Here is a 14,996-nt window from a genome sequence, read left to right as displayed (position 1 = left end):
TTTGTTTATTGATATTAAACTAGCTTTGTGGGGAAAAATCCTTCCACCCCCCCCAGTCTGTCTCAGCTGCGACATGCACACCACAGACTTAGATGAGGAGTGTCTATTGTGTTGGTGGAAGAGTATGAAACAGCTGTGTAGCGATTCCTTCACTGTGTGACATAAGGTGTAGGCCACACTGGGTGGTGCTAATGAAGGACTACTGCCAAAGTGCAGACAATTTTGTTCTAATAAGTAAAGCTGATTATTATAGGCTTTTTTTTTTAGGGTGCTGCAACTTGTCAGCTTCTGCAGTGGGAAAGCGAAACCTTTTGAGCAGGGGAAGAAGCTGGAGAGCAGGTTGGTTCCTCCTTCTGAGAGGATGAGGAGGATAAAAGTAGTCTTAGCTACTCATAGGAGAGACTCGTTTCTTCCTGCATTGCACACCGCAGTGCTGCCTTTGGCAGAAACCGCAGCCAGCCTTGCTTCAAGGTCTCTGGAAAGCAAAGTGTACAGCAGTGCTTTAGGGTACTGTTACCTTTGCCCATGTCCTAGAGCTGACTCTGGCTCTAAGCCTGGCTGTGAGCCTTTAGCACACTTTGTCCCCTCAGCTGAAATTCACATAAGCTTATTCTAATTTTGAGTTCTGATTACATGCTTGATGATATTCAAGAAGCTTATCAGCATGTATGCTCTGAAAGAGGTTGCACCTCAAGTTAGGAAAAACTCAAAGGAGTTCTGGAAAACTCTATATGTATGCATGCATTCACAATGTCAAGTAAGAAACTTTATTTTGAGTGATAAAGGGATCAGGAAGCACTATGGTGCACACAGAAATATGAAAGTTATGGCAACAGACTTTGAAGGAAAAGGATGAAAGGAAAACCATTCCTCCCCATTCTACCCCTCCCACAGTTCCCACTAAATGGTGAGGTAACTTGATGGCTGTATACCAAAAATTTTTTGGAAAAAAGAGTACTTGCGGTGAATTTCAACAGCGGAGGAAGTGAGTCAGGGAAAGTGGCTTATGGAATTTTTTGCAGACTAAACAGGCATATCAAAGACTGAAAACATGTTTCACTGCTAGATTATTAGATTAGCATATTAATGAAACAGTGAGATTTATTCCTCTTAATATGTATTTTCAGGTGTCCTGTAGTCACACAGATGTGCACAAACATGAATGTGTGTGCAAAGGTCTCTCCAGTAGCTAATCCATACCTACAGTCACTCCAGTAGCTGACTTTAAGACCCCTGATCTTGCCAGTATCTGGCCCCCAGCCCTATGGTCTCTCTGGGACCTGGCTTTACAGATCTCTCCTCCTGCTTTTGGGATTAAAAATGTCACAGCTGTCACTTTAACTTCCAGTGTTTCTTTTTTTATATTATGATTTTAACAATTGTTACACCACTGTTATGTTTCAGTTGAGTTTCATACTGCATGGCAACATCATTGCTGGCTTTTATTCTTGGCAGGTTGTAGAGGTTAGTTGTTACAGGAATAAGAACCTAAGTTTAGGAATATTTTACCTAGGTTGTATTTATTAATAAAACTTCAAAAATTATTTTTATATTTGCTGTTCATACACAATGTATTATCAAATATTTTGTTTCTTTGTGCAAGTTAAGCACAACTTTCATTTAGAGTTTAATTGAAATGTATCTAGTGTTTAATAGTAGAGTTTAACGTAGCTAAACGGTATTTAAAGACTGAATGCTGAACATACTTGAAAATCAGCCTTTGATGTAAAAAAATTAAAACATAATTTTAATAAACATAATAAATTCTAATGTTTGGTTTAACACCAATCATTCATGAATCACAAGTGTTCCAATAGGACATACAATTTGGAAACTCTACCTGGTCAATAAAATAAGCTTGTATTTAAAATAATTGATTTCCACAGAAATGTATTTTTCTTTTTAAATTTCTGCTTCAAATAATTTCTGCTTAAGTAGTAATTAAAATTTTAAATGGCTTAATTAACCTGCTTTGCATGCATAGCAAGGCATTTTCATTCTAAATCAAGTCATTAATTTTGTCACTTGGATTATAATTGTGTCTTGTCTTTTTTTGATTTTCTGAATTTCCTACTGTTTTGCTAATAAAAATGCTACCAAAACTTGTCTGGTTGCTCAAAATACAGCTATAAGTGTTTGTGAAAGCTGCTGATTCTTTAACATGCCATCCTGTGTAAGTAGCACGCACTGGCTTTTCTACACTTCCATTGTAATCCTACAACACTACACTGCAAAAGTGTCTCCCACTAAGAAAGTTAGAGAGCCATGTAGTCAAGAAGGAAATATCAAATGCAGGGCTTGAGAAGGGACCCTTATGCTTACCAGCCCCAAATGTCAAATCATTAGACCAGCTGAACAACTCCTTTGTCATTACATAGAAGCAATTCTAAGAAATAAATTATTATAGTTTAGTATATAAATATGTTGCTTATTCAGTTACATGTTTTGGAGAAAGATGGTAAAATTATGTTTGATTGCTATGACTAAGACTGGTCCAGTCTTAAGAAATACTGATACAATGAAAGCAACTTAAGATATTTTTAGTCAAGGTTAAACCACATTTATTTGCAAAGGCTTTTGCCTGTACTGTCTAACTCTTCAGTCATGTAACCTGTATCCTTTGTGGCTGGCAAATTATAGAATGCTGTAGTAATTTATGATCTTGATTTAAAACAAACTATGAAGAAAAGTTTCCTCCAAATTTTATTTGGAAGACTGCAGTTTGCATTTTCCCTGAAGGAAAGAAGCTTTTCAGAATAGGAGAGAGTGAGTGTGAAAGGTAGAGAGAAATAGTCTTCCGAAGAATGGGGGAAAGTTTTTGGTCTACTCAGCTAGCCAAAAGCTGAAGATCACAGCTGAATTACACAGCAGTGGATGGGGGGAGAAGTAGGACAATGTTTCACAAATGGGTTCCTGGGGAGAAAAAAAGGCCTGTGAGAGAGGAGAAAGTATCCCACAGTCCTTGCATTACAAATAGTAAAGGCCAAAATGAGGTGGAACTGGTTTTGGGAGAGACAGACTTAAAATGATCAGAGAAGTCTGATCACAGATTCTGATCTTAGTTAAGAGGTGTGTGCATTTTCTACGAGCTTTTCTTGTTTTCTGTCTGATTTTGCTATTAGAAGAGGCGGAACATTTGGGCGCAACTCTTGCCTGCCTTGGGCTAACCTCTATTCAGTGTGCACGTATTTACGTTCTGGACTTGACTGCATGGAGTTGAGGGACTTTATATTTTTAAATTGCAACCTGGCAAAATGGGTTTGATGGTAATAAAAGGAGTAATTTGGTAAAACTGGCATCTGTGCTGTGACAGCCTTAGCATGCCCATCATGCTTTCAAGATGGTGATATGAACACATACAGAAATGCTCTGCGCTATCACTGTCTGAGACTGTGGGAAATTCAGTGCTACTTCAGTACTGCAAATAGATGCAGTCATTGGCCTCCCCTCTGAATTTTTTTCTATGATTGGCATCATAGTAACTTCTGAATTATGCAGCTACTGTGTAGGGATCTGCTTGAAGATGAGGTTTAAATATTGGTTGCTTGCGCAGTGATTAGCTAAGTCAGTTTCTAAATTTAACTGAGGTAGTTAAATTGCTTCTTGAACTGTGTGTAGATTAGTCTCTAATGGCTTGGTTTTTTTCCATATATGCAGCTTGTAGTCTTTGTAGATTACATTGACTATTTTAAAGTGTAGTTAAGAGCAATTTGGTGGGGTGTGTGGAAGATCCATGTAATCATAGATAACTTTAAAGGGCAGTCTTTGAGAATCAGAGCCAACACCTTTGTGTCTAGCATTATTCTATCAGTCCAAAAAAACTCTGGTCTTCTACACAGTTGCACAAGTTTTGCTCGCTTTGTGGTTCTCAAATAGCCTCAGGCAGGGTGTGGTTTTCTCATCACTTGAGACAGTGAGCCTCATCACAGAGGTGCCAATAGCAGTCGTCTTTTTGCTCAGCACCCAGCTGGTTACAGCCTTAGTCAAGACATCTATTGGACTGTGGGAGCTCAATGTGATTTAAACTAATAATTGCATTTCACAGGATAATATTTTGTTACCAGGATAACAGTAACAACAGTGCTGGATGGAGGCAAGTTTACAGTAAGCTTACTTCAGAATTCTGCATCTTTCTTTGTTTCTCTTTATAGAAAAAAACATACTGCACATCAACATTCTAGGATTTAATTTCCTCCCCCATTGTTTTCACTTCAGCATGCTTAGGTTCAGAATCTACTTAGTGGTGTTATGGATGAACATCTACTTCTAGGAAACCTTGTTCAAAACCATTTAATGACACATCAATATTGAAAGTATTTTTGTCCAATATGCAAAATATTTTGAAGCAAACTCATAGCAAACTTCAGGACTAACCATTGTGGGACCAGAGTAGGGAAAATAATCACATCTTTTTGGAAATAGGTACTGAAATGAATTTCAAACTGCTTTCTTCAGTGAAGTTCACAAGAGACTGCAGTGATCATTAGGATCTAGATGGTTGCCCTTTCCACTTTAACTTCAGGAATACAATTGAAGTGTGTTTTATAAATACTCATTGCAGTCATATAGCTTTTCTTGTAAGTAAAATGTTAACTTGTAAAGCTTCCTCATTTTTTATGTGCAGTTCGTGTATTTATAGGATTAAACAGACGGCCCTTAAACTCTGTTCCTCTGGTTGCAGCAACATAGCTTCTTTATGTAGCTGCCTCAGCTATGCATTAAAGCAGTTTAAAAATAGTTATTAATGGTTCCTTATATTAATAAAAAAAAAAAAAGGGGGGCACTGAGAATCTTTGCAGGCAGCTGCCTGATCTGAAGCCTGCCAGCATTTGGTTAGCTAGGTACATTTTCCCCATGATTTGGGGAGAAGCTGCATTCAGTCCTGAGGGTTTGTGGAAAGAGTTGACATATGTTAAGGGGCATGTCTGATGAGTTTTCACATTCAAATAAGAACACAGTATTTGAATAAGAGATTTTACCCTGCCAGTGGGAGGGGAGTTTGGGAAGATTGTGGGGAGTGGGTAGGAAGGATGGAGGAGCAACTACCCTGTCCCGTCCTTATTCTTTTTTGAGAGTAGGAAACAGTCTTTAGAAATAGTCTATGACTAGCAAACAGTATTAATAAAAAGAAGTTAAGAACAAGGTTTTGTACCAAATAGGCCTTGTAGGCAAACATGAGAATGTAAAACTGCAGGTAGGAGAAGGGTAGTTGGAAGCATTAGTTTATCCCTCTCCCTTTAGTTACCAAGCTCCAAGTTACCAAGAGCTCCAGCTCTTGTTGGACCGGCTGGCAAATCTTAAAGCAGCAGTCAGATGAGACATTGCCAAAAGCGAGGTGTGCAAAGCAGTAAACTCTGGTAGAGGAAAGCAGCTGTAGGATGCGTGGACACAAAAGCTTTCCATGCTGCACTGGCAACTTGAGTAGAGAGCATGCAGAAAGCAGTGGTGCTAGAAGCTCTAAAATGTGGGCAGGGCATCTTACCTGGCATCAGTATAAAACTGAGTAGCTTCTCTTCAGGTGTTCAGCTACCGAGTTTTGATAGATGGGTCTTTCTTGCTGAAATTATGAAATATTAATGTGATCAGTTCAACATGAAATCTATTAATATACTATTTTATGACATTTATTGTTAAAGTAATGGGAAACAAGTAATGTCCTGTTCTCTATGAATTGTAAGAATTAAGACTTTTTAGTTCCAAAGTATATAGAGAATAGGTTCCTTTGATTTATATTTTTAAGTTTGTCCTTGATTCCATCTTACTCTTTTGGAAAGGAAAAAAACCTTCACAATTTACCAGGAGCTAGGAGCAACTGATTTTCTTGGGATGTGATGGTACCTTTCATCAGATTGGTGACTTGTTATTCCTGAGAAGATGATACCAATTTTTTGCTGAGTTTCTATTGACCCGTCTCTTTCAGAGTACTGTATATTTATTAAAAAACTATCCTTTATTTCATGCTTTTAAAATTAATTTGGTCTTAAATATTTATGGGTATATTATATTCTTTTCTTGTAAACAAACCACAAAATCAATGTATACCAAGCTAGCATTCACCAAAACCATATTTTTATGAAGAAGATGGAAATGATGCAGGCATTAACTACTTAGGTGGCTAACAAGGTAAACAAAATTTGTACTGTGTACATGAGATGCCATGTAATACAGTCCTTGGGACATGACAGATGCCTCTGTGAGCCTGGGGAATAAATATATAAGAAATGTGTATTTTCTTCTATTCAATAAGATTTTTGTTGACCCTCTCAGAGTTTGCTGGGACTTTTATGTGATTTTTGGGAACTGCGGCTGCAGGGGGTCACAGAAAATTGCAACAGCTCTGAGCTTTTTACTGTCCTAGGTCTGTATGCCTACTGATAAGATGGACTAGAGGGCATGATTTATGAGGAGCGGCTGAAGATACTGGGTTTGTTCAGCTTGGAGAAAAGGGTACTGAGGGGTGACCTCATCTCTGTCAACAACTTCCTCATGAGGGGGAGCGGAAAAGGAGGTGCTGATCTCTCCTCGCTGATGTCCGGCGGTGGGGCACGAGGGATGGACTTAAAGCCGCCTCAGGGGAAGTTCAGATTGGGTATTAGGCAAAAGTTCTTCAGTAAGGGTGGTGGTCAAGCCCTGGAATGAGCTTAGTAGGGAAGTGTTTGTGGCCCCAAGCCAGGTGGGGTTCAAGAAGTGTTTGGGCAATGCTCTTGGGTATCTGGTTTAACTTTTAGGCTGCCCTGTGTGGAGTCAGGAGTTGGACCTGATAATGCTCATGGGTCCCTTCCAACTCAGGATATTCTATGATTCTATTACTCAACTTGAATTCTCTTTCTGTGACAATATTTCTTGTAGAAAACAGCTATGAATCTTTCAGGTCTAGTTACCACATTTTAGGTAGTCACTTGCTATTCATTTACACAACTAAATGTTGTAACTGGTCTTTTGAATACCTCTGTCCTGTTTGAGTATGAAATGGGAGGTTAGCTTGAACTGCCTTTTGGCTGGTGTTTTTTTTTTTTTATTTGTGCTGAAGCCGTTTGAGTGCTCTTACCATCATTTGCAGCGTCTCAGCTATAAGGATAATAATTCAATGAACTGCTTTGTCTTGTTTCCTGTGTATTAAGTTTCTGCTCACTTCCAGTCTGATTCCAGCCCTGGAAGCAGCTTGGCCAGGAGCAGCAGCTATAATAGCAGAAATGTTGAAACAGGGAATGGGGACAGGAATCCATTTAATTAAATCAAGGAGTGGTTGGCTTACAGCTGTCTTAAAAAGCACAACTTTAAGTGGAGTGGATCCTAAGGCAATAACTGGGTTTTGCTTCTGAGAAGGAAACGTAACCCATCTTGTGGTTGAAGCATTTGTTGGTAAGTATTGGTGTGCTCTAGGTCCAATTTCTGATCCTTCTACAGGCCTTTGGGGCCTGCCAGCGTCATCAAGTATCTTTGTGCCTCTCAACTGTATAAGTGAGATGCTGCTTCTTGCCTTTGTCAAGTTTAGAGAGTAAATTTAATGTCTAGGAGTACAGATGTAGTAATGGAGGTATTTTGCAACCTTACTGTAATAGGCTTTCTGATGCTATTATGCAGTTGCAACCTTGCTAGGCTTAGGCAGTCTGTTCCTCCTTCAGTGGGATTTAGTTGGCTGTGTTGCCAGGAATTTGGTATGTGGTCGACTGCCAGCTAGTGGGGAAGATGAGATCCTTCCCCAAGTGTTGGGTGGCTGAGTGCATTATAGGGAAGGAGAGGATAGATGAAGCTCTGACTCTTGTGCGCAGAGTGTCTCTATTCCCTCCTTTCCCATGGAGCCTTCATTTGTAAATATTGTAGGGAGTCCTAATTAGAAAATAGTGTGTGACAGTTTTTCAGCCTTAAGATGATTGGGTTTTTTTAACCAGTATTTGCCTCTCTTCTTCCTCATTGTCCTTATAAAACTAAAACTGTTCTTTTTCAACCTTTATGTAGTGAATTAAAACATGTCGAGACAGACATTTTAGGGTGTGTTATGCTATTGGTTTAGTTTGGATCCAGGAGCATGCTTATAATGCAAATTCCCCAGTTGTGGAGTATATGAACTCTTTTCTGATGAGTCTAAAACCAAAAAGTGCTCTTTTGGTTGTGGTGTTCAGCATCTAATGGGACATGAGATCAGGTGAGAGCTAACTTGGAACAAATATCCCTTCTTCCCTACCAAAAAAAAAAAGTATATAAGATGGACACAGGATCATCAGGACCATATCCTGTGCTGCAGGTCCCTCTGCTGCTATTGTACCACAGAACTTGCTAATGCAGTCTTTACCTTATTTACTGTTCCTAATGCCTTTTGGAGTCTTTGAACATCCTCAGAGGTCCACAAGTGGAAAATCACTGATGGATGGTACTGCTTTCTTGTGGACTCCCTGTATTTCGTTTGGTTCTGCTTTCATGATACTATGTAATACTATTATACTACTTTTCCTCCCAACTCACCCACACTTGGCACAGAGTTAAAAGAGGAGAATTGTAGAGATAGCTGTAGGTCAGTATGATACTTCCAAATATTCAATGTTAGGTTTTGAAATTTCATAGACTTACAAAGCTATGTTTACATTATCAAGATATATATGTGTATGTGTCTTGAAGAAAGACAAAGACTTGTATTTACAAAAGGTTCCACAAAGGATATTTCAATGCGCTGATTTGAAATGCTGAAAGAAAGCAGACTTGAAAAATTTAGTGTTATCATTGGTAACCTCTGCATCTTCAGTAACCTTAGTGAGTATCTGATGATTTTTAGCTGGGGAAAAAGTTGCTTAAGCCTCCTTTTAGTGATTGATTATACATGGTAAGAATGCTTTTTTTTCCCCCTTGAAGTTGGTTTCTGGAGCACTTCTACCCTGCCAGCTCCATGGAGATCTGTTGATACAATGCCAGATTCCATGGAACACCGCTTTTCAGCCTTCAAGTCTTGAAAGGGGATTTTCGGAGAAGACTAACTGCTGTATTTGGTCTAAGACTCACTATGGTTTTATAGTACCTTATTTGTCTCATAATGGGAGTTACTGTATATGTAATGAGGAAATCTCTTCAATGCTGCAAATAAGGTTTTGTAAGCCAACACTACTGTATCAAAACATGTTACTTTTAGTAATACCTGACTTTCACTTTAGGCTTTATTTAACCCCCTAACCTCCCACCGCCACCCCAAACCAAACCAAATGAAAAAACTGAGGGAAAGTTTATATATTGAATTATTAGGAAGTTAGTGGTGGGCAGAACTTTTACATCTGAATTTGGGTTGCTAGTAAAAGGGAGAATCTGTCACAAAGAGCCAGAAATGCCAAGGGAAAGTAATGTTTTGTATTTGGGGAGACGTAGCTGCTTGCAGTCTTCATGCACCTCCTATATTAATAAAGTATTAGATATATCTATCAAGTGTATTCAGATTTTTTTACTGCAGTTTTATTCCTCTCAGTATTCTCTTCCTGGTGAGAGGTCTAAATGGATATCTGTCCATGTAACTTAATTTTAAAAAATGTCTTCAGTATCAATAAGGCCAGGAAAAGGGGTATCTTGATTTCTGCTGGACCCTGTTCCTTGCTTGTGATTCAGTTGGGGGCGGGGGGGGGGGTATATGGAGCTCCTGTACTACTTAAGACTGGATATTCCAATTGCTAATTTCTCATGCATCAAACATTAATAGTTCCTGTGATTAACTTGAAGATGGTAACCATGTGGAAGAGAGAGAGGAAGGTTACCTGATAGAGAGAAATTGCATCATTAGTGTTCAAGTTACTGAACACTGGCAGTAGGAGAGGTATGAAAAGCATCCCCACTCTGGGGAAAACATCAGAGCTCAGGCATTCTTAGGCACCAAAGCGAAATAACCACAATGCACAAAGCTGCAAAATACCTGGCTTCGTCAGTGCTGGGGCTTAATAAGGCTCCTTGTGCTCTGTGGTGGCTTTTCTTGTTTGTTGGGTTTTTTCTACTGTCTTGAGTGTTGCACACTATCACTCATAGTGTCTTCCTTGATTTATGCACCAATCATCAGTTGCCTGGCACTTTGTGATATGCTGTAGTACAGTAGCCACCAGAAGATGGACTTCATGGGAACAGATGGCACGCTTGGCACAGGATCTAAATAGTTGGGAGTTTTTATGTTGATTCACTTAGACTCAGCCGTTGGATTCAAACATAAAATATTTTGTTCGGTTTTTCCTTAAAATGCACCCAAAATAAATATGGTTTTTTCCCCATGCAGTTTAGCTGCCAGTTCCAAGTTTCTGATATGTGCAGTGTTGGTGGTAGCTTTGTAATCAGAAGAATTAGGGAAATCCTGAGTTTCCTGCTGAAATTCTATGGCAGGGGTGGGTGGGAAACTCCACCATGAGGAATTTTAGGGATGTTGATTTATTTTGTATTAAATCTCCATGGGATGTCTGCATGCTGGGAATGTGTACCAGGAAATTTCTGCTGTTGTCTCACTGATCCTGGTTGCTCAGGTGGACATTGAAATTGCTTGACTGCAAGGTATTTTAGGGATCATGATATGCTGTGGTAGCTTGGTAAAGCATCTTTGCAGTTGTTTCCCAGTGGGAAGGTCTGTCCTGCCAGGTGAGAACTGGGAGTGGAGGAGGCATACAAAAATGAATGCTGAATTGTTGTGGTACAAAGTGTTTTTTTCTTTTGCAGTGTGACCTATGTTATTGTTCTCTTCATCATTGCAGAGTGTCATATATATTAAAAAAGTGTCTGTATCTGTGTATGTCTATATATCAAATATATGTACACAAACCATGTACTCTTGTGTATATGCATATAGGATTTTTTGAGGGTTTTTGGTATGGAAAAGAACTGTAAGAATACTTTACATTTCCCTATGACACTTTAGATTTTGGATTAACTGAACTGTGAGAAAACTTAACACCTCCCTGTGACATTTTAGATTTTAGATCAACTGCTGTGGGGAAAAAGAGTTTTAAGAACAAGTCTTTTTTTTCTGAAAAATGTTGTTCTGAATGGTTTTTAATAGTAAATTACATGATAAGAGAAATAAGGAACACTGTGTATAGCCATAAAATCAATATTATTGGAATGGAGTGGATACTTCATCCCTTTTGTACTTTTCCCTCCAGTTTAGGGTTAATTGGAGTTCTGAGAGACAAATTACTCAATTTGCTTCTGGTTTAGCTTGAGGTCATTTGGGGATCTGCATGCCATGTTCTCACTGCCAGCATACCGCGCTGCCCTCGTAACGTGGGCTGTGACCCAGACCGTTATTTCACACACTTTAAATCCAGTTAGGCTCTGTTAAATGGCATCAGTGTAAGTCAGCAAGGCCTAGCTGCAACTTATATTTTCTTTAAAAGATCAGGGCATTTGCTGCTGGTAACACTATTGTTTGTGAAGGAATAAGGCTGGGACAAATGCACTCAAAATGGTCTCCGAGAGCTATTTGTGCATTATTGTAGCCTAGACGTAAGAAAAGGCTTGTGTGTAGTTGCAGACTTCTAATGTTCTCTTAGAAGTTGTTCCCGCATCAAATTGTCTGAAGTAGTGTAAAATGTTTCTTGTGTTACAGAATTATTCCATTTCTGTAATGTAGATAAAATGTGACTTTCCATAACTCAAACTAAACTATTAGAAGATTGCCTATTTGATAACCAAAGCAGATTTAAAGTAAGCACTCTTAAGATGCATAAGGCCATCATTCAAGAGACCATATTGAAAGAATCACACTTAAAATAGCCTTTTAGTAGTTTATAGTAAATTGGGAAATGAGAAGCCACTCTGTGCTCTCTTATTTTAATTCAGATGGATGAAGAAGGAATTTGTTTGTAATGATGCTTTTTGGACTGTAGTCCAAAAAGATCCTGGAATAGGTGGATGGTGGACAAGCAAGAAATTTCCTTTAGGTGGGAAATGTTCTGGTATGTTTGATTGTTAAGTAATAGTTTTTATTAAATAGCAGTTCTTTCAGTTTTGTAATTTTTAAATTTCATTGCCCGGTGGTGTTACTCTGCTAGAAAAATTAAGAAGTACTAAATAAGTGGGAATTAATAGTCTTGGAAGGGCACAGCAAGATGTTTGAACCATTATTTACTTTAAGGTTAGATTCATCTTAGCTATTTCATGGGAGTACTCTGGTGGTTGAAAGAGTGCCTGTAGACATTTCCCTCGGATATCTGGGCTGCTGAGTTTGGCTATGGAGAGTGAGAACTGTGTGGCTCTGTCTACACAACCAAGTCTGTACTCAAATATAAGATCCAAGGCTGATGACGTCTGGAAACATTTTGACCTGTTCGTGGAGGGCTGTTCCTGACCTAATTAACTTGGCATTGTAACTAACCCTTCTCCTTTGTGATTTTGCTCCTTTTGAGCTCATCCAGTTTATACTCCTTGAATGTTACTGTTTAGGTCCTAAAGGTTAAAACAAAATTACATTTTACAAGATTCCATTTTTCCAATCAGTGTTTCAGTACTTCTAAATTTTCATATATGTAATCATGGCTTGTTCAAAGTAGAAAGAACTGAATAATTCAGCTGCCATATGGTTTGCACATGGCAAGATGATACAAAAGGGGGGTGGTGATCAATCTAAGTCTCTTTTCCTGTGCTGTAGGACAAAGCGCTGCTTCCTTCGCTTTCTTAACTCCGCGCTGTGTTCCTTCTCCTTGTTCTGGCTGAGTGGTTTTTTTTCAAGAGATGGTATTTTTAGAGGGTAAATGTTATTTGAGAGGTAGACCATATACTATAATAAGATATTTATCTTTTTATTTCTTTTAACTCTGCTTAAAAACCAAAAAGCTACCACTGTATCTGTATATGCACAAAGAAAACTATTTTTGAGTTGCTGTGCAAAACTGTCTAAATAGAATTTAAACAAGCTCCAACAAATGCATAGTGTGTATTTTTACTGAAAAGACAAGCAAATAAAACTAAAGGGAAGCAAATGGTGACTCAGTTCAGTTGTGTTTGCTTGAATAGGAGAAGGGGTGATAAATTTTTGGAGTATTATACAGATTTCAAGAAAGGTCATGTGAAAGAAAAATGTGTTTTCAGTGCAGCATAAGTACTTGCTTACTGAAACAAGTCCATTATTAAGACAGCAAAAACTAAACAAATGCTCTTATGTGACTCAAAGACATTTTTCCTTTCTCATGTACAGACATAACATTTACACTGTATTTGGTGTTAGCCTTGTAGTAATAGGCTGAAATAGTAAAATCGATAGTGGCAGTAAGGTTTTTGCATTTTTTTAATGTATAAAGGCAGTGGAACAGATGTTCAGAACAGTATTGAATATTCCTTCTTCCCCATCCCGCCATCCCTTTCACACCAAGCCATCTGGAAGGGACTGTAGCAGGATGAGCAGCCATCATCCTAAGAACAAGATTAATGTGTTGGCATCTTTTGTTGATACTTTAAACTGGTCACTGTTTGTTCAGCGGAAGGCAGCAATGTGAGTTGTTGTCATTGCATGTGTGCTTACATTATGCATGTGGATGTGGAAGACGACAGAAGAAAAAATGTGATTTATATAGAACAATAAATTGGATGATAGTCAGTCTGGACTTGGACCCACACGCACAAAGTAACTTTTTTCCCAGTCAGCATGCTATTTTGATTTGACTAGCCATCTTCTACCCTTATGCACAGAGTCAAGTAATACTGTTCTGTTAAACCAGAGTTAAATTTACTTATTTGGGTAAAAGCTTCTGTACATGTTTTTCCAGAGTTTTTCAGTCCATGCCCTACATGTACTTTTTTACCCTGATTTTTTTAAACCGCAATAAGTATACCACATGTGGATGTCTTCCAGTTTAACCAGTTGGATTTCTTTAGTACCTGTGCACCTTATTTCTTTTGAGAGAAAGCGTGATTAGTGTTTTGGCTTAATGAACAAAATTTTGGTTAGAGAAGGGACAGCTTATGATTTAGAAACGAGAGACTCTAGTCATGTGTGAAGGTGTCCTGGATCATCTGGGCTCTGATAGAGGATGAGTAGAAAAGGGTGGGTGGATCTGATGCTGGCAGAGTGGTTGGATTCAGTACAGCAAGCTATTGTATTGTGCAATCTGTGAACCTCTGTTAGATTTCAGGTAAGTAAATCTGTTCTTAATGACATTAAGTGTACCAAGGAAGATTAAGATGTGGTAGTGAAGGAGAAATCTTATCTAAAAGCTTAAAAAAAAGCTTCAGTGGGATCACAGTGGTTTTCTTCCATTGTTTTGTGTTTCTTTCAATGAAAATAATTTTAAGGAATGGATATCTGACATTTGATTCAAGAAGGCTACTTGAGAATGAGATGTTTAAAGCCTGAAGCCACTGCTACTGTAGTGCAGTAAGCTATTCAAAGTGAGAAGGTGAATCAGAAGAAAGTGACACAGCCAAAGACCTTGGCTTTCAGATCTCAGCTTTCAGAGGAAAGATAAGCATGAGAAAAAGAAGAGAGGTTAAGACTAGTTGAGGGATATTCACAGATGTTCTGGGGAAGGTTTATCCTGCAAAGAAATGGCTGATGAAATTAAGTGATTGTTAGTGTTAAAAAAACCAGTAGTTCAACATGAAAAATATAGTGTATTTTTATAAAAATCATAAGGCATCTTTAGAAAGTACAAAGATTTAAGTGACAGGAATAAAAAAAATCAAACTAATTTACTGGCAAACTTCTTTGCATATTGGGCAGTGTGACAAAATGCTGTGAATATAAGTTGCAAAATCCATTAATTTGGACAATAAGAACTTAATACAGAAAAAAATTATATTGCATAGATATGTTCCATATTCCATAAACACGTTTTAGTTGGGCCTGAAAAAAGCTATAGTTGTATACCCAGAAATGGAGATAAAACAATGCAGTAACCTCAGTTAGGCTACTGACTGTACGCTCACTTCATTAGCTGAGAGCAAGAAATATCTTTATTTCTTCCTTTAACAATGGCAAAGCTGTTTAATTGGGTGACGTGTATATGATCCTTTATTTGGAGCAGAAGATGAAACTTTTATCATCTCTCTGT

At 38.3% G+C, this 14,996-nt stretch overlaps 1 protein-coding gene across 3 annotated transcripts in view; it reads left to right on the top strand.

Moving 5' to 3' along the window:
- WASF3 (WASP family member 3) overlaps positions 1-14,996 on the top strand; it is a 76,824-nt gene that overhangs the window by 26,317 nt on the left and 35,511 nt on the right. The gene's annotated exons all lie outside the window — the stretch shown is intronic.

Source organism: Phalacrocorax carbo, chromosome 1, assembly GCF_963921805.1.
Source record: "Phalacrocorax carbo chromosome 1, bPhaCar2.1, whole genome shotgun sequence".
Taxonomy (NCBI): domain Eukaryota; kingdom Metazoa; phylum Chordata; class Aves; order Suliformes; family Phalacrocoracidae; genus Phalacrocorax; species Phalacrocorax carbo.
This window is presented reverse-complemented; position numbering and strand designations above follow the sequence as displayed.